This window comes from Aquarana catesbeiana, linkage group LG05 (genome assembly GCF_042186555.1).
Source record: "Aquarana catesbeiana isolate 2022-GZ linkage group LG05, ASM4218655v1, whole genome shotgun sequence".
NCBI classification, from domain to species: domain Eukaryota; kingdom Metazoa; phylum Chordata; class Amphibia; order Anura; family Ranidae; genus Aquarana; species Aquarana catesbeiana.
Window position 1 is genome coordinate 250,554,341 of NC_133328.1, and position 21,275 is coordinate 250,575,615.

Sequence of the window (21,275 nt, forward strand, 5' to 3'; positions counted from 1 at the left end):
GTTGAAAACAGTTGCAAACATTTCATAGCCCCGATGCTCACTCTGTCCAGCCACCCTCTCTCAGTGGAGGATGCCATTTGTAGAAATGAGTAGGCTTTCCAGAGCTTGAGGGAGACCCTTTTAGCTCTTTTTTGGGGGTGTTCCAACCCCCCCTTCTGACCTTAGCCTGATGCACAAAGCAGAGGTACTACCAGAAGAAATCGCATCCACTGCTTGAACAATAGTCCAGCCACTGCCGCTGCTATTAATGCTCAGCCTAATGCAAATAGTAAATGTGTCAAATGGGAAATGCCTGTGTCGCCAAACCTTTCATCCTCCTCTTTGCTCTTATGTCTCTCTGACAATTTTGCAGCCAGCACAAATGGAGTTTATTTTTTCTTTTAAACACACTCCTGTGTTGGAGGACGCCAATGTAACTCTAAGCCCCGCCCCCACCTCGCACCATGCCCCCCCTCCTTTCTCTTTCAAAAAAAGAGTTTCCCCGCACAAGCACGGGCCTCCAATCTGACGGGATCGGCTTGTGAGTGAGGGGGGCATGGCGAGGAGGACCTGGAAGCCGCCGCCGAGTAGGGGCGGTGAAAGAAAACAGCATTGCCGATCATTTTCAGCAAAGCATGAGAAGGTACGTGCTCTATACAGCCCCTAGTGGTGACACTTAGGCGTGACAACATTTACTTTAAAGGAGACATTTCATAAGAAAATTTAAAAATTCCTTAGAAAACTCCACTTACCTTTCCTGCCGCAGGGTTTTCTGTGGTAAAACCAACAGACCCAATCTTCACCCTTCATGGTGGGTTCCGTTAACAAACCTTCAGTAACAGGAGACCCTCGGGGAACCCACAATCCTGCACCTGTAATAGCACCCCGCCAGTAAAACTTTATGGCCTTAATACCAAAAGTACTAGATCCTGTGGTCCAGCTCTCTAAAAAGGGAAGCGTTTACAAGCAAAACCTCATTTCTTTGGATACGAGGCCCGGGCACCATTCAATTTGGCCTAAAAGACACTTTGAATTGATTTGGCTGCATAGCTAGCCCCAGCAAGGATTGCTCCAGTGGAGCTCAGTACAGCACATCTTCAGTCATGACCAACACCTTAGACACTGGCGAAAAAAACTGAGATGCTCCCGGTATGGGAGGGGTTATATGGGGAGGCAACTTCCTGTTTAGGGTGTGCCTGTGTCCAGCACCTGAAGGTGGACTATAACCCACATAATAATTACTATGGCTGATGTACAATTAAAGAAAAAGGTATTTATAATGTTTTTATATCTATACAAAAATGTTATGCATTTAATTTCTATTTTAAACTGAATGGGTTGTTTTACAAGGTGATCGTTTACAATAACTTTAATGTTATACTGATGATTTATATAAATCTCAAATATACACATCACAGAAAGAAAAACAGTGCTCCTAAACTGAAAAATAAACTTTGGCTTTGGGTTTACCATTCCACTACCACATTAAAAAAAAAAATAACACTTACAAAAGGCTGCATTCACACTTGAATTTTTGCCCGACCACATGTACCTGATAGAACCACAGCGGGGGGTCCCAGTCATTATCTGCTGGAACCCCAATGGGGATCCTGACAATTAGCTGCAGGAGTCAGCCCCATTGAAAGCAATGTGAGGCTGCCAGTTCCTGCAGCCACTTGCATGTAATGGCTATGCAACAATTACCTGTGAGCCATCGGCCCAGGATGCAGACTGTCTGTGTCCGGGGCCAATCACTTGCGGCTAATCACTGTATAGCAATTACATGTGAGTGGCTACAATTGAAAATACTAAAGAGGTTAACGCTAGGTATCAATTTCGTAACAAAATAAATACCATCAAAAATACATATGATGCTAAAAAAGCATCCATAAAGTGTCTATAAAAATTCTCAATCAGTGACTCCTCAATGAATTACCAGTAAAAGTGACCAATATTAATTCTTCTACAGTGAATCACTGTGCTCCACACACTCCATGCAATATAGTGCTGCTCAACATGCTCTTCAATGGTCCCAATGTCGCCAATTAGCCGGCAATCTTCCACTGCTTTCATTGGGGCTGCCACCTTCAGCTAATCATCAGTAACCCCATTGGGGTTTTTTTGCAGGTACACATGCGAATGCAGCCTAAGGCATCTTTGTTTTGAGAACACTTTGATGATTTTTTTTTCTTTATCTCATGCTGCATGCTGTTTCTAAGGCCTCATGCACATGGGTGTATGAATTTATGCTCCAAATATACTGCCAGAAGTTGGCAGAAAAAATTGCCTCTAATGTCACGTCTATATGTGTGTTTGAGCATCAACTCTTTCTATAGGCTAGAATATTCATTTATTCTAGCCACTAGAATAAATGTATGCTCATATGCATGCACTTAAATGTGTTTACTTTCCAAACACAGCTCTGTGGCATTTTTTTAATGCCTCTAAACGCTGCGGAAATAATATTCAAGATACTTACCGTAGCTTCATTGGTCCAACACTCACAAGGTCCCTCACCAGCATCTTCTCTCCAACTTCACCCATCTTGATTGTTCGGCATTGGATGACATAACACCTGCGATAGCTATGATTAAGGCCCCTTTCACACGAGGCGGGCTCCGTTTCTACGGAGCCCGCCTCGGTCCGCCGGCTCAGCGGGAGATCTGTCCGTTGATCTCCGCTGAGCCGGCGGATGACAGGTCCCTCTCTGCTCACTGAGCGGGGAGGGGCTTGTCAGGCGCCGCTGCCAACTATGGAGGGATCGGACGAAAACGGACAGCGTGTCCGTTTTCGTCAGATCTCACCCGATCCGATCCGCCAGCGACGGATCTGGACGTAGAGCCATACGTCTGCTTTTAGCGGATCGGACGGGGTCGGATGTCAGCGGACATGTCTCCGCTGACATCCGACGCTCCATAGGCTAACATGGAGCGCCCGTTCAGGTCCGCCGTCAAAACTGACAGGCGGACCTGAACGGTCCGATCGTGTGAAAGGGGCCTAAGCATCTATATTGATGTGAAACACCTTAGCCTGTTTGTACCTTTCATCACCATGATGTAGGAGATTTTGGATCTTCTACACTGTTTTGCCACAAATAAAATGTTTCTATTCGGAGTGCGGACGTTCAGCTGTTTTCTTCAATTTTCAACACCTCAATCATCGGCGCACAGGCACAGAAAGACTGAAAGCAGGCAGGTACATTTATTTTATTGTAGAAGAGACAGTGTATGTCTTTTCTGCAATAAACAGCCTGTCTGCTTTAAAAAAAAGTTTAGTTTAGTTCTGCTTTAAGACCAATAAAATAAAAATGTATGTAACTAAACCGCCAATAAAATTAAAGCCCTTTCTGTTCCAAAAAATAACATATAATATTATGTTAAGATGTACTACAAATCCAAAAAATGTACTGGTGAGAAACCAATCCTTCTGCCCCTTTGCCATGGCCCCCCTCCCACTTGCTGGCAATTCTCTACTTTTATGAAGCCAGGAGTTGCTGTGTAAATACAGCAGCTCTGCCAGCTGCTGTCGTCAAAGAACAGTCTGACTAACATTACTGAGAGGTAAAACAGAGAGATACAAAGTAACATTGCTACTTTGGTGTCTACTCTGTTTCATTCAGATACAGATGAAAGGTTCTGGGCTAAAATTGGAGGACAATGTCGGGTCATATAACCTTTGGTAGTATGATTGGAATTCTTGTAGGATACCTGTGGGGGAGGAGATGGCCTCCCCTGTGGGAGAGATAACCTCGGAAAACACTGTGAGAGGGGTGTTGTGTTGTGAAATCATGGCTAATAATTTACCATCTTTGTTCCCTTGCTCAAAGAACTGCTGTCTAGAGTTGCATAGATCTAACCGTGTGTTTTCCTCCAAGTTTAAGTGTAATTTTTGTTTGTTAATTTTTTTGGTTTCACATTTAAAAAGCACAAAACTAGAAAAAAAATATTTCTTTGCAATGCTTTGTACCAGAATTATAGAAGTTTTTTTTTTAACCACTTGTTGCCTGGGGCATTTTTTTGTAGAAACACTAAAATAAGCTGTAGTACACACAAACACAATGTAATACACAATTTTTGGGTAAAATATAAAAGATGATGTTGTGTTCCGTAAATGTACACAAAGACTCAAAACTGCACGCACCCATGAAGTGGCGATGAACTACGGTACCTGAAATTCTTCATAGGTAACGCTTTAGAAGTCTTTACAGGTTATCAGTGTAAAGTTAATCATGACCGAAGGCCCTGAAATTATTGCTCTCGCTCTGTTGTTCATGGCGATACCTCACATGTGTGATGCAACTGCTGTTTACATAATCATTTAAGACCTACGCATGTGTTTGCGTTTGCATGTATGTGCAGGGGTGCTATTAACTTTTTTCTTACATTACTTTTAATAAAATGTGTATTTTTTTTAAACGTTTTACATTTTTTTCATTTAACCTAATGGCTATCACAAGGAGGGTAACAAGCACCCTATGCAATAGACAACAAACTAGAAAATTGGACCCTCAAGATACTGCCCCTTAAAAGAAATAATAAATTAACAAAAAACAAAACAGAGAAGTAAAAAAGGGGAAAGACTAACCAGTATTCCCCATAAATAGAGGTGGTAGCTATCAGTGAAAAACATATAGCTATAACTGAGATAAAAAACAGATTATGCTCATCAACCAACCCTCAAGTAAATATCAAAGAAAGGAAATAGCGTTCAAATCACGGAAGTAAATTGAAAAGGTTTATTGATTACAAAAACATTTACTGTATTTAGCAAACATTGGTACCACATATCACAAACACACTCATACTGTTAAAACTCAAAGGTGAGGTGGATGTTTGGGTTTTAACAGTATGAGTATTTGTGAGATGTGGTACCAATGTTTTCTATATACAGTAAAATGATTTTGTAATCAATATACTTTTTCCATTTAGTTCGGTGAGTTGAACACTATTTCCTTTTTTGATACCCCCTATGCAATAGCTTTGGGTAGGTGACAGAGACTCTTTATGGAGACATCAGAGGTCTATTTTACCCCCAAAGTCTCCCCTGCCCTCCAAAGCAGCTAATCAAGCACAGATGACAGCTTTGAGACTGGATGTGGTGAAATAATTGTTGCTACCAGCTTCATTATTCACAGAGGAGATTGGGAATGGCTGTTCCTCCATCTCCTCTTAGTGATCCCAGTTATTTACCGTGGTCCCAGGCTTCCCTGAGAAATCGGAGAGCCCAAGAATCATTGTGGGTGGTGGTGGGAGGGGGTGGTCCTATTCAGTACCGTAAAAGTGATGGAATGGCTGTGCAGATCACTTTTACTAAACAGCTGATCCCTGACTGTATAAAATGACACCAGCTGCAGCCAAAAACTTGTTATAACCAATTGCTGACAGGGCATATATGTACATACAGCTGTCAGCAAGTGGTTAAATGAATACTAGTCAAAAAAAAGGTGCTTTTTTTTTTTTTCTTTTTTTTTTATCCTCTCCATGCCCCTTATGCAGTTGAGAACGGAGATTGTGATGTGATGTGATCACTTATAAAAAAACAAAAAAGATAATTAGATATTTTAATATATGTGCACAAATGTTTTGCTTTTCATTTCTATTTTAAACTGAATGGATTGTGTTACAAGGTAAGGTTTTACATATACTTTAAAGAAGCTCCAAGTTTTAAAGCTCTCGAAATTGGGGTGGACAAGTATAATTATATGTATTGCACTCACTTTCTCCCCTAGAGAATCTTCTGGTGTAAAGTCTCTGCTCCTCCTTGCATCTACTTTATGTAAAACTCTGAAGGCCGCCAGAATTAGTTGTTGACCCACAGAACTCTACAAAGTCTATTGAGCATTTGCTAGCAAATGACTGTCTACACATTGGTGTGCCTTCAGCAGAAGCATGCCAGCTCCTAAACTTTAGACCCAAAGATCTCTGGATCATTGGAATAGAGGTAATTGGGATGCAACTTACTACACCATATCAGTAGCTCTTTAAAAACCTAAGTTCTACCTTATATTGCTGTGTACTGGAACCCTGTCTGTTATTTTGTTGATATCAATTGATTCTCTGATATGGTTGTATTGTTGCCTATTGATGGATTTCTTTGACTATGGTAGATCATGTCATACTGTTATGTTCTATCTATTGCATACCTTAAATAAAGAATTAAAATAAATAATAACACTAAGTTTGTTTGAGAAGAATTCCAGTAACCTTCAGCTTTGAGGGAGGTAAGTATCATGCATGTTAAACTTATCTTTGTGGTATCCTTAGCTAGATCTACTGCAGAAGGATCTCAGTTCTCCCAACTGATGAGTTGCAACCCACATTCTTATGGTCCCTGGATAGTACACAAATCCCCAAAGACCTCAATGGGGCCGATAATGTTATTTTACAAAACTAAGCAGACAGGCTTTTTATTGCAGTGTAGGCATACAGTATAGGGTCTCTGTCATGGAAGAAGTATAGGGGCTGATATTTCTGCCCGCCTTTTGAAAATCCACCTGGGTATGTCTTTTGGATGTTTTGCCCGAGTATGTCTCAGCATGGACTCATGCACATTGGACATTTTTGATGCTGCTCCTAGGGGCGTCTAGCATTTTTTTTCTGCCTCTAAACGCCCCTGCATGTTAGCCTATGTACACATAGGCCTTTAGAGTAGTTTAGAGGCAGGGGTGTTTAGATGCAGAAAAAAAAATACTGCCCATGCATCCAGGAGCAGGGTTGTTTTGGCAGAAAAAATGCTTGGCGCCTGTAAATGCATCTAAATGCACCTAAGCACTAGGCATGGTAAGGGCTTGAGTGTTAATTTGTTTCAGTGGCCAGAATAAATTATTATTATGGCCAATTAAATTAATGCCCAATCGCTTAACGTACCTAAATACATGCATTTACCAGCGTCAAGTGTGTTTTCTGCCAAAACAACACTGCCAGAAGGAAAGGCATCTAGGAGAGATAGCAAAAATGTCCAGTGTGCATCAAACTGTCATTTGCAAATTGAAGAGATAGGTCCACAAGGTGGCATACACCTTCCTGGACCTAACTCATAGTAAGTCACCACATTTTGAAAAATGGCTGAAATCCTGGAGTTCAGCCTTAAGATCCAACTTCAGGCAAAAATTTAATTTATACTGCTTTGTGCATCAATTTCCTTACTCCTCAGTCTTGAATCCAAACACCTCTTCTTAAGCTATCCTACACTGTAATGGATCACCCCCACCAATAGCAGGTGTCCTCACCACACAGGCAATGATGTGGAGACCTTTAGAAGGACCCCAGAAATTAAACAGAGGAAGAGAGAAGGATTGTCACATGATTAGTTAGAGCGGAGGTGGGAGGCAGTTGCTAAGATCCTGTAGTTGGGCTTTAAATGTGGTGCTATATTAGTTTTCTTTTTTTAGACTTTATTTTCACTTGTTGTTATGTTCAACTTCCCTTAACAGACCAAACTGTCCAGCAAAAGTGTTGAGAATCGAGACAAACCATTTAAAGTGGAATTAAAGTCTTTTTACAACAGGCTGCAAGCATGTAGGCTAATATAACATGCAATGTCTCTTCTGTGATAAAATACACCTACCTGCCTGCTCGTAATCTTCGGGGCCATAGAAACTGAGCTGTGCATGTGCAGCTCAGCTTACATCACCTACTTTGTTCCCGTGTGCTGATATGACTGACTTACGTTATCCTGCCCCGGGCAAAGGGGATGTTTTAAAGGAGAAGACACCAGCAAGGAACCCAGACTGTTGGAGAGGAGGTAAGTATAGAGCCTTTAGTTCTGCTTTAACACTGTCAGGGGTGTTTACAATAGTCAATAATGTAAAATCTTTATTCAATAAAATACCCCCCCCCCCCATAAAAACAAACAGCCGCTGTAACTGCTTAAAAAGAGTTAGCTGGAGCTCAGCTTTACTTTGTTAAGCTGTCAAGTCCATCTACGGCCTCATGCACACTGGATGTTTTGCTATCTCTTCTAGATGCATTTCCTCCTGGCAGTGGTGATTTGGCAGAAAATAAGCTTGACACTTGTAAATATGTGTAATACGTTTAGGGGTGTTAGGCTCTTGGGCCTTCATTCATTTCATTGGCCAGATTAACCACTTCCCGACCGCCGCACATATATATACGTCCTAAGTTTGAACGGGGATATCGTTGTTATGGCAGCAGCTAGCTGCCATAACCCCGGTATCCCCGTTTTCGTGCGGCGGCCGGCTTTCAGATAAAAGTGGTCCCTGCGGCGGATTCGCCGCGAGATCACTTTTATCGGTGGCGGGAGAGGGGCCCCCCACCCTCCCGCCGCGATCCGGTGCCCTCCGCCGCTTACCGGAGCCGTCGGTAGCGGCGGAGGCAATCGCGTCCTTCTGCCTGGTGTGTCTGGAGACAAGTGAGGCCAAGATGGCGCTCACTCGTCTCCAAGATACTGCTGGGCGGAAGCGACGTCAAAACGTCACTTCTGTCCACGCCTCTTAAAGGCATATTTTTTCAAATGTCATTTTTCTAAATGACTTTTTTTTTTTTTTTATTGCATTTTAGTGTAAATATGAGATCTGAGGTCTTTTTGACCCCAGATCTCATATTTAAGAGGTCCTGCCATGCTTTTTTCTATTACAAGGGATGTTTACATCCCTTGTAATAGGAATAAAAGTGACACAATTTTTTTTTTTTTTTTAAACAGTGTAAAAATAAATAAAATATTTTAAAATAAATAATAAAAATAAAAAAAAAATTTTTAAAACCCCCCTGTCCCGACGAGCTCGCGCGCAGAAGCGAGCGCATACGCGAGTAGCGCCCGCATATGAAAACGGTGGTCAAACCATGTGAGGTATCACAGCGACCGGTAGAGTGAGAGCAATAATTCTAGCCCTAGACCTCCTCTGTAGCGCAAAATATGCAACCTGTAGAATTTTTTAAACGTCGCCTATGGAGATTTTTGAGGGTAAAAGTTTGACGCCATTCCACGAGCGGGCGCAATTTTCAAGCATGACATGTTGGGTATCAATTTACTTGGCGTAACATTATATTTCACAATATAAAAAAAAATTGGGATAACTTTACTGTTGTTTTATTTTTTTATTCAAAAAAGTGAATTTTTTCCAAAAAAAGTGCGCTTATAAGACCGCTGCGCAAATACGGTGCAAAAAAAAGTATTGCAATGACCGCCATTGTATTCTCTAGGGTGTTAGAAGAAAAACCATATATAATGTTTGGGGGTTCTAAGTAATTTTCTAGCAGAAAAACCTGTTTTAAACATGTAAACACCTAAAATCCAAAACGAGGCTAGTCCTTAAGTGGTTAATAATTTATTCTGTCTATTGGAATTAAACATTTCTAGCATTAATTTGCGTTTAGATGACTTTACAGGTGTCAGGCTTTTTTTTCGGCCAAAATGTCACTGCTCCTGGATGCACTGGTAGTGATTTATTTTCTGCTTCTAGACTCCCCTGCCTCTAAACTCCTTTAAGATGGACACATAGGCTAACATGCAGGGACAATGAGGCCTGGTTCACACCTATGCATTTTTAGTGCATTTTCAGTTTTGCAGAAACACACTACAGTCCATTTAACATGGTTTCCTATAGATGTAGTTCAAATCTGTGCATTTTATGGAAAGGGCCAGGGATTTTTTCTGGTTTTTGGTTCCATAGACTTCAATGGATCAAAAGGGTGTATTAAAAAACTCAAAATGCACCTGCAATATGCAAACTGCAACCTGCATAGGTGTGAATGAGGCCTAAGAGGCAGGGAAAAGAAAAAAAAAAAAAAACAGACGTCCCTAAAACATCTAGCGTGCACTAGTCCTTAAGGCTCGATTCACACCTATGCATGTTGCTTTTGAGCGTTTTTGGAGGTTTTTTTTTCATGCTTGCCACGTTTTTGAGCAGCGTTTTTGCCGCGTTTTTGCCGCGTTTTTGCCGCGATTTGCGTTTTGCGTTTTTTTTTTTTTTCATTTTTTTTTTACAGTCTTAAAAAAAATTACAAAAAAAAAAAAAAAATTACAAAAAAAAAAAAAAACGGCAAAAACGCACCAAAAACGCACCAAAAACGCATCAAAAACGCTGCAAAAACGGTGCACTTGCGTTTTTGATGCTTGTCCATTGAAAACCATTACATGCAAAACGCTGCTTTTTGCATGAAAAAAAGTCCCCGACCCTTTCCAAAAACGCAGAGATACAAAAAAGCATTGATGTGAACATGTTCCATAGGAACCCATGTTAAAAAATTCCCGTGCATTTCTGCAAAATGCAAAATGCATCAAAAAACGCGCTAGTGTGAATGGGGCCTAAGGCTCGATTCACACCTATGCATGTTGCTTTTGGAGGTTTTGTTTTCATGCTTGCCACGTTTTTGAGCAGCGTTTTTGCCGCGATTTGCGTTTTTTTTTTTTTTTTTTGCAGTTTTTTTTTACAGTCTAAAAAAAAAATTTAAAAAAAAAAAAAAAAAAAACAGCAAAAACGCATCAAAAACGCATCAAAAACGCTGTAAAAACACTGCAAAAACGGTGCACATGCGTTTTTGATGCTTGTCCATTGAATTGTATTACATGCAAAACGCTGCATTTTGCATGAAAAAAAGTCCCTGACCCTTTCCAAAAATGCAGAGATACAAAAAAGCATTGATGTGAACATGTTCCATAGGAACCCATGTTAAAAAATTCCCATGCATTTCTGCAAAATGCAAAATGCATCAAAAAACGCGCTAGTGTGAATGGAGCCTAAGGCTGGATTCACACCTATGCATTTTTAGTGCTTTTTGCATTTTGCAGATTTGCACTACAGTCCATGTAACATGGTTTCCTATGGAACATGTTTTGTAGTGCAAATCTGCAAAATGCAAAATTTGCACTAATGCACTAAAAATGCATAGGTGTGAATCCAGCCTCAGGCTGGATTCACATCTATGCATGTTGCTTTTGAGCGTTTCTGCTGTGTTTTTTGTGGTGTTTGCCGCGTTTTTGAGCAGCGTTTTTGCCGCGTTTTGCGTTTTTTTTTTTTTACAGTTTACTGTATACAGTCTTAAAAAAAAAAAAAAAAAAATGCCAAAAACGCAAAACACGTCAAAAACGCTGCAAAAACGCTGTACTTACGTTTTTGATGCTGGTCCATTGAATTCTATTACATGCAATACGCTGCATTTTGCATGAAAAAAAGTCCCTGACCCTTTCCAAAAACGCAGAGGTACAAAAATGCATTGATGTGAACATGTTCTATAGGAATATAAAAGAATAAATCCGCGCTTAGGACAGTATAAGAGCTGCTGCCTATCTCTAATTAGTACCCCTAAGGGTCTAATTGCATAGTAGATAAGTAAGATGAGAACATAAACGGCGCTGCCCTCTATATTATTAATAAGTACCAGGTAAAAATGTCACAAAATCCACACTGAATCCAGATGACTCCGATACATAAAAACTCCACCAATATCAAAACATACTACGGTTTAAACCAAAATGAACCATATATTTGGAGATAACCAAAATTTCAAAAACACCAGTACTTTAAAAATTGCTAAATAAAATGTGTTCCCCCAGCGGGATAAAAGTGTCATCCAGAGTGAAATATATAATACCTGAGTGAAAAAATATATATAATACCTGAGTGAAAAAATTAGGTTGGACAGTGCAAAACAAAGGACAGTGTAAAGAACAGGGAAACAAATTAAAAAATATTTTTATAAATTTTTAATAAATTTTTTAACCCCAAAGTTCAAAAGTATTGGGACAAGATGGCGCCAAAGGAAAACTATTAGATATTGAAAGAATATGTGTGCTTATTATTATCAGTGTGATGTCTGTGTTGCCCCTTCCATTCTTATAGGCAAAAAAATAAAAAATTGAGTAGGGTTGTGTTTGACCCCAATGTTCAAAAGTATTGGGACAATATGGCGCTTATGAAACGTAAGCTGTGAGATGTCCTTCTGTGCGAAACGTGAAATGTCCTTCTAGGTGATAAACTAAATAATAATTGAATTAAACCACTCCCTATGTTTAAATTACAGTGAATAAAAGAATATATACAATTAATTCAAATTTCTTTTGTTTGAAACAAGTAGTATAGTTAATTTCTAAAAAGTTTATATATATAATCCATGCAGAACAAAATGTTGTTAACCAGGTGGGGAGAACAGAGTTCAGCTGAAAATGCTGTTTATTTCACCCAAGAGGGTACACCGCAGTGACTTCTGTGCGATTTTTCGTAAGGTGACTTGAAGTGCTCGCCCCCCAGTGCTACCCCACTCACCTGAGATAATCACCCCTGCAGGGGTACCAAGCGACAAAGTGGGTGCCTCAGGACGAATGATGTTCACTTCAAAAATGCTTCCATTCCTCTGCTCTGTGCGATCCTTACGGCTGTTCCAGATAAAATGTGTGCTCTGACATGACCATGCTACTCCAGCAGTGTACCACCTTAAGCTGTTAAACACTCCAGAAATCCAGAGAAAAGAGAAACACAAGGGGCTGCCTTCGTGAAGTATGTCAAAGTGTTTATTCCATAAAAGCAAAGCAAGTCCAAAAGATACAAGCCACAATGTAAGTAATAGACAGCGCTGTAAGCAAGGAAGGGACCAGCAGCAATCTGCGAGCGTGCGTCCCAGCTTGCGTTCCAGCGTCCACTTCCGGGTATGACGTGTGAGTGTGACTCCGCCTTACGCGTTTCATCATAGGACGTTTTCAAAGACGGTGTCCACGCCTACGCTTCACACTATAATATAGTCCTGCGGCCCACAACACCACTCCCCTTATTATGGTAATGTCGCTCGGGGGGAGGAGGATATGTTGTTGCCATCAGACTGCAGAGATGTGCTACATTCATAAAGCAAAACTAAGCGCTTTCCAATCATTCTACAAGCTATTCACCGCTACTTATACTCCAACTGCTCGCTGTGATGATAACCCCTAGACTAAATACAGTGCATTTAGAACGGGTATATATAAGTTGGTCAGTTTGGGAGTAATGTCTCCTGGTATAGTGTGTATCAGTGGAGACAAATAGCAGTGATTGGGCATCAGTGCATCGTTAATCACAATCAGCTGTTAAATCAGATTTGGTATACGGGCTTTGTCCCAATACTTTTGAATCTTGGGGTCAATCTGATACTAGGCATGAGGATATGGCACTTATGTTGCCAATTTATTCTTTTCTTTTGTAGTGGGGTAGGTTATTTACACCACATGTGCCCTGATTAGTCTCTGTATAATTACTTAACACTCCTTTACCCTATGCCTGTAAATATATGTACTTTATAAAATACAATTTAACACCTTTTCATATACACCTGAAAATACATGTATTTTATTGACTTAAAATTCAATTTAACAATTATATGCATTTTTATTTATCAATTATATACACTTGCCTCTTTATATCAGGTCGTTTTAACATAATGTTTTTAATCGAATTATTATTTTTAACGGTTTTTAATTATATCTTGAATAATTTGTGTTTTCTTTGAATATTAAATCTAATAATGTTGGGGGTTTTTTACACATGCATATGCTATATGTAATTTTTATATATATTTTCATGGATATTTTTATATATTTTTATACTTATGTTTGTTTTTTAATTGGCTGAACTAAAGCAGCTAGTAATTATATTTAATTGTGATTAACGATGCACTGATGCCCAATCACTGCTATTTGTCTCCAATGATACACACTATACCAGGAGACATTACTCCCAAACTGACCAACTTATATATACCCGTTCTAAATGCACTGTATTTAGTCTAGGGGTTATCATCACAGTGAGCAGTTGGAGTATAAGTAGTGGTGAATAGCTTGTAGAATGATTGGAAAGCGCTTAGTTTTGCTTTATGGATGTAACACATCTCTGCAGTCTAGTGGCAACAACATATCCTCCTCCCCCCGAGCGACATTACCATAACAAGGGGAGTGGTGTTGTGGGCCGCAGGACTATATTATAGTGTGAAGCGTAGGCGTGGACACCGTCTTTGAAAACGTCCTATGACGAAACGCGTAAGGCGGAGTCACGCTCACACGTCATACCCGGAAGTGGACGCTGGAACGCAAGCTATGACGCACGCTCGCAGATCGCTGCTGGTCCCTTCCTTGCTTACAGCGCTGTCTATTACTTACATTGTGGCTTGTATCTTTTGGACTTGCTTTGCTTTTATGGAATAAACATTTTGACATACTTCACGAAGGCAGCCCCTTGTGTTTCTCTTTTCTCTGGATTTCTGGAGTGTTTAACAGCTTAAGGTGGTACACTGCTGGAGTAGTATGGTCATGTCAGAGCACACATTTTATCTGGAACAGCCGTAAGGATCGCACAGAGCAGAGGAATGGAAGCATTTTTGAAGTGCACATCATTCGTCCTGAGGCACCCACTTTGTCGCTTGGTACCCCTGCAGGGGTGATTATCTCTGGTGAGTGGGGTAGCACTGGGGGGCGAGCACTTCAAGTCACCTTATGAAAAATCGCACAGAAGTCACTGCGGTGTACCCTCTTGGGTGAAATAAACAGCATTTTCAGCTGAACTCTGTTCTCCCCACCTGGTTAACAACATTTTGTTCTGCATGGATTATATATATAAACTTTTTAGAAATTAACTATACTACTTGTTTCAAACAAAAGAAATTTGAATTAATTGTATATATTCTTTTATTCACTGTAATTTAAACATAGGGAGTGGTTTAATTCAATTATTATTTAGTTTATCACCTAGAAGGACATTTCACGTTTCGCACAGAAGGACATCTCACAGCTTACATTTCATAAGCGCCATATTGTCCCAATACTTTTGAACATGGGGTCAAACACAACCCTACTCAATTTTTTATTTTTTTGCATATAAATATGGAAGGGGCAACACAGACATCACACTGATAATAATAAGCACACATATTCTTTCAATATCTAATAGTTTTCCTTTGGCGCCATCTTGTCCCAATACTTTTGAACTTTGGGGTTAAAAAATGTATTAAAAATATTTTTTAATTTGTTTCCCTGTTCTTTACACTGTCCTTTGTTTTGCACTGTCCAACCTAATTTTTTCACTCAGGTATTATATATATTTTTTCACTCAGGTATTATATATTTCACTCTGGATGACACTTTTATCCCGCTGGGGGAACACATTTTATTTAGCAATTTTTAAAGTACTGGTGTTTTTGAAATTTTGGTTATCTCCAAATATATGGTTCATTTTGGTTTAAACCGTAGTATGTTTTGATATTGGTGGAGTTTTTATGTATCGGAGTCATCTGGATTCAGTGTGGATTTTGTGACATTTTTACCTGGTACTTATTAATAATATAGAGGGCAGCGCCGTTTATGTTCTCATCTTACTTATGTTCTATAGGAACCCATGTTAAAAAATTCCCATGCATTTCTGCAAAATGCAAAATGCATCAAAAAATGCGTTAGTGTGAATGGAGCCTAAAGGGGTTGTAAACCCTTGTGTTTTTTCACCTTAATGCATCCTATGCATTAAGGTGAAAAAACTTCTGGCACTGACCGACACCCCAGCCCCCCCCACCCCCCCGTTTTACTTACCTGAGCCCCTTCATCCCCTCGGCGGAGACGCGCTCTCCCTCTCTGCAAAGGGTCCCTGCTCAATTGGATAGATTGATAGGAACGCAGCCATTGGCTCCCGCTGCTGTCAATCAAATCCAATGACGTGGGCATTGCGGGGCGGGGCCGAGTCTGGCATTTGCATCTATGGACGCAAATTCTGGACTCTGGACTGAGCCTGCAAAGTAACCCCCCCGGAGAGCGCTTCTCCTAGGGGGTTATCTGATGTGAGGAGGAGCCGCAAGAGCTGCCGAAGGACCCCAGAAGAGGATGATCGGGGCCACACTGTGCAAAACGAACTGCACAGTGGAGTTCGATGGAGTTCCGATGCAACGGACTTACCTACACATGATCACACCAAAGTCTGACTGATTCGAATGTGATGACGACTAGAATAAGGAAGTTCATAGCCAGTATAGCTGCCCTTGCGTTGTTGTTCGTCCGTCGGACTAGCATACAGACGAACGGTCTTTTCAACCGGACTCAAGTCCGTTGGAAAGATTTGAAACATGTTCTATTTCTAAAGTCCATCTGATTTTTCGACAGCAAAGGTCCGATGAAGCCCACACACATCGGTTTGTTCCGTCAGACCTTTGCTGTTGAAAAGTCCGGTCGTGTGTACACGGCATAACACTACCCTCTCCTCTGCCCAAACTGACATTGCTGTTGTCCAAAGGTGTCTCAGTTGCTCCTACATATAGAGTGGAGACACTCTAATGCCCTGTACACACGGTCGGACATTGATTGGACATTCCGACAACAAAATCCATGGATTTTTTCTAACGGATGTTGGCTCAAACTTGTCTTGCATATACACGGTCACACAAAGTTGTCGGAAAATCCGATCGTTCTAAACGAGGTGACGTAAAACATGTACGTCAGGACTATAAACGGGGCAGTAGCCAATAGCTTTCGTCCCTTAATTTATTCTGAGCATGTGTGGCACCTTGTGCGTCAGATTTGTGTACACACGATCGGAATTTCCGACAACGGATTTTGTTGTCGGAAAATTTTATATCCTGCTCTCAATATTTGTGTGTTGGAAATTCCGATGGAAAATGTGTGATGGAGCCCACACACGGTCGGAATTTCCGACAACAAGGTCCTATCACACATTTTCCATCGGAAAATCCTATTGTGTGTACAGGGCATAAGACTGAGTGCCGGTTCACACTGGTGCGATGCGAGAATACTGCGAATCCACTGCGTGTTCCCGCATCGCATGTCAGTTCACACTGCCATATGCGAATCGCTGGGGAGTGTCAATACATTGTTAACGACACCCCCAGTTCAGCTTGCATATCGCACTGCGAACTGACAGTTCGGACATGAATCGGATCGCATATGTGTGAACACACATGCGATCCGATTCTGGTCCGAACAGAAAAAAGGGTCCTGTGCGTGTTTGCACCGAATGCGGTGCGATATCAGCCATACTATCTCAATGGCTGATATCGCACCACACAGACATCGCATGTAATGTGAACGGCAGTGCGCTGCGAATTACATGCGATGTCTGTGCGATGTTTGGCATCGCACCAGTGTGAACCGGCACTCAAAGTGTGTTCCTAGCAAGAAAATAAAGAAGAACTAAAGAGAATCCAAAAGCCTAAATAAGAAAACTAATGTAGCCACCACATTTAAGCACTGGTAAGCTGCAATATACACAATTTTTCTTTTTTGGGGTGAGTACTGCTTTAAGTGGTTACAAATATATTCATAATGGCAAATCTCATAATTTTTTCTTTACCAATTTCAGTTTCAATGTATCTCCAGACTTGCAACAGAGGAAGTGCAACTGACATTTGGATCATTGGCTTTGCTTCTGCAGAAGGACAGGCCTGGAGGCCATGTACTGGACCTGCAGACCTACAGTCATTGTTCTTGTTACTAAATGAAAGCATAAACAGTGTGTGTGTGTGTATGTGTGTATATATATATATATATATATATATATATATATATATATATATATATATATATATCCATCAATGCTGATGAATACTACTGTCTGTTATAGTGTGGACGCAGTGTGTGTAATGTGTCTGGAGAAGCATGTCTAAGAACATAAGATAGTGTGGTTCCCTCCTCTCTTCCCATCCACCTTCCTCCTATCCATCCCTTTGCTTCGCAAATGGGGGGTGGGGGGATATTCCCCAGCTGATGGAGGCTGAAAAATCGTAAGGGCTCGTCTCACAACTCCATCCTCACACAGAACACAATGCTGTGGTAATACAGGTACATCGCTCAACTTTGCAATGTTTTGCCCTTTAATAATACGGTTAAAAGCGATCAATAAAATAGAATGTGCGTTTTGCACGCTCTCTCTTCTAGTAAAATAAAGGCACGTTATAATGCAATGAAAGAAAAGCATGCAGCGGCCAGTAAACCCAATCGAGTGCTTCTCACCGAAAGCCGTAGAAGGTTGTCCTGGCTGTTGTGACAAAGGAAAGGGCTGTGTAGCCGTCAGCGCCGTGGAAGGAAACTGCTATCAATGGGCGATCCTGACCTTGCAGAGATGTAAAAGCTGCATCCTCCCTCTTGCCGTGTGTATGCTCATTAGGAGACAGCTAATTACAGCATCCAACGCCCCTCTTCACTCCCCTCCGGTACGGTGCATGGACCGGGATGAGGATGTCAGGATTCCAGCAGACGTTCATTTACATGGCACACGGATCGGAGATCGCCTTCTGAACGGTGGCTTTGATATCCCAGCCTTATATATTTGTCAGAACATGAAGACGGGAGAAGATGCGTCTGCTTCTGCGTGCTGGTGCTGATGAGGAGATGTCGCCGCTCTGGATTGGAGGAGATCGCCTTTAGCTCCGCCCCTCTTCTCCAAATTCTGAGCAAGGCAGTGGGCGGAGCGAAGTGATCCAAGCTCAGGGCGAGTCTTGTCACTATGGATGCCGTAGCTGCAAGACCACAACGACGCTGAAAGGGTGGGCACAGAGCACCACTGCCGCTTTCACTGCATTACATAATCCAGAAAATGGTGCCTAGCACTCCCTTCTTGACGATTGTGAATGCACAGCGAACGCGTTTGTGGCTCAATTGCTTTTTTTTATATTCTCCCGATTAAAGGCTGCTCTGATGACGTCACACTTGTATAATCTGCCCGTCTGACATGACATGCCCGATAAAGCACATCAGCATACCATCTTCAAAATGAATGAAGGGCCAAAGTAGTGCTAAATTCAGACTGAGCTCTGCAGGTGACCCAAGATGTCTTCTCTGCATTGGAATCCTGGCTCTCTGCAGAAAATTTGGGGGGTGGGGGCAACATTTGCTGTCAACCGCAAAAAAAGAAGGGATGTTAAGAAAAGCCAGTAGTTCTCACAGGAAAATGCACATGCATGGCTGATATAAATCTATAATATCATAAATTAAATAAAGGACATCCATAATGAAATATATTAGTTCACCTCCTTCTCAAATCGCTAATTGCTTGTCTCTGCTCTAAAGTAGTACTAAGAGCAGAACTTTTTTTTATTTTGGATAAAGGATAAGGAAGGCTATAGCCCGGTCAGTTCTTTTTTGTGTGTGTGGTGTGTGTGTCCCATTGTAGAGACTTCCCTTGACTTCCTGCCCCATAACTAAAACAGGAAGTAAGAGGAAATTATTATTATTATACAGGATTTATATAGCGCCAACAGTTTACGCAGCGCTTTACAACATTAGGTAAGACAGTACAAGTACAATACAATTCAATACAGGAGGAATCAGAGAGCCCTGCTCGTTAGAGCTTACAATCTAGGAGGGAGGGTCAAGTTATACAAAAGGGTAATAGCTGTGGGGGATGAGCTAATGGAGAAAATAGTGCAGTTGTTAGATGGAGGCAGGATAGGCTTCTCTGAAGAGCAAAGTTTTCAGGGATTGCCTAAAAGTGGATACATTTGGAGACAGTCTGACAGATTGGGGTAGGGAATTCCAGAGGATGGGCGAGGCTCGGGAGAAGTCCTGGAGGCGGATATGGGAGGAGGTGGTGAGGGAGCTAGAGAGCAGGAGGTCTTGGGAGGAACAGAGATGGCGATTAGGTTGGTATTTTGAGACTAGGCTAGTGATGTAGCTGGGGGCAGAGTTGTGGATGGCTTTGTAACTTATTGTTAGTATTTTGAATTTAATTCGTTGGGCGAGTGGCAGCCAATGGAGTGATTGGCCTGGAGTAGCAGACACTGAGCGGTTTGTAAGGTGGATGAGTCTGGCAGCAGCATTCATGATGGACTGAAGAGGGGATAGTCTATTTAAAGGTAAGCCAATGAGGAGGGAGTTGCAGTAGTCGAGGCGCGAGATAACCAGGGAGTGAATCAGGAGCTTTGTGGTTTCATTGGTTAGAAAGGGACGTAGTTTAGAGATGTTGCGGAGGTTGAGGCGGCAAGCTTTGGAAAGTGATTAGATGTGGGGCCGAAAGGAGAGTTCAGAATCCAGCATAACACCTAGTACCCTGACATGTGGGGACGGGTGGATGGTTGTGCCATTGCTCTTGACAGACAAATTTATCCAATCAAGAGCCGAGAAACCCGGGCAGAGGGACGGCGCATCCCCGCCATGGGAAATTCCAGGGCTCAGGTAAGTAAAACGGGGGGGCTAGGGGACCGGTCACTGCCAGGTGTTGTCACCTTAATGCATAGGATGCATTAAGGTGAAAAAACACGAACCTTTACAACCCCTTTAATGGGGGGAATTATGTCCCAATGTTGGAGTCAGAGGATGAAATATTGCCTCAATGGCCTGACAAAAGCAGGCAAAGGGCTGCATATGGCCCCTGGGCTGAAGTTTGCTCTAAAATAAAGAAATCCCTGGCTGTCACAGAACTAGTGTCTCCATTGAAAGATTTTCCCTCTGTTCTGGTGATAACCCAAAATGTGGGGTTTTCTTTCACTCTAAGACCCCTTTCACACTCACAGCAGACCGCATTAGCGGTAAAGTGCTGCTAGTTTTAGCGGCGCCTTACCGTCGTTTTAGTGTGGCATTTTTCGGCCGCTAGCAGGGCGCTTTTAACCCCCGCTAGCGGGTTAGGAAAGGGTTAAATGCGCCCGAAAACTGCCGCCGAAGCTCTTTGCAAGCGCTTCAGCAGCGGGCCCATTGATTTCAATGGGCAGGGGCGGTGGAGGAGCGGTGTATACACCGATCCTAAACCGCTCCAAAGATGCTGCTTGCAGGACTTTTTCTAATGTTATGCAAGAGCACTGCTCCAGTGTGAAAGCACTCAGGCTCTCACACTGGGGCTGCAAGGGAGGCATTTTACAGGCGCTATTTTTAGCTCTTGCAAAACACCTCCAGTGTGAAATGGATCTTAAGTGATAACTGTAAACAGGACAAAAAGAGAGAAGGAACCTCCCTAATGGGGGCACAGACAGTATTAGAAACCCAACTGGTGTTCTAATCCCTATCCACTCTATCCAAAATTATTTTAAAAAGTACCCACTTTGAAACAAGTAAGCAGGAGGTAAAGTCAGAATCAGTGATGAATGGAGTTTACATGAGTTAAGCTCAGGGTATGTTTGGTAACTTTTACTGAAGTTCAGATGCTAGACATTTGCATGACGAAAAAATTTGTTTTGTTCCGTTTTGATTCGTAAATCTAGTTATTTTGTTTAGTTAAATTCAGTTAATTTGTTCAATTCATTTTCGGAATCCGTAGTCGGAATTCATATACGCAAATTTTCTTCTAATTTACTGATTTTTTTCATTTTGAAACAATCAAATCTATACATTTTCGAATTGTTGTTATATTGTTTGATTCGAATGCAGCAAAGGGAACAAGCAAAAAAAAA

General features: G+C 41.5%; 1 protein-coding gene across 8 annotated transcripts in view; it reads right to left on the minus strand.

Moving 5' to 3' along the window:
- CTNND2 (catenin delta 2) overlaps positions 1-18,406 on the minus strand; it is a 1,213,609-nt gene extending 1,195,203 nt beyond the window's left edge. For 2 of the 8 annotated variants that reach the window (XM_073630696.1, XM_073630695.1), the window contains exon 1: positions 17,908-18,402. The gene's annotated coding sequence lies outside the window, so the exon portion shown is untranslated. Of the gene's footprint in view, positions 1-17,907 lie in introns of all 8 variants that reach the window. The other 6 variants (XM_073630701.1, XM_073630699.1, XM_073630697.1 and 3 more) reach the window with 6 other exon arrangements.
- Between the last annotated feature and the right edge of the window lie 2,869 nt (positions 18,407-21,275).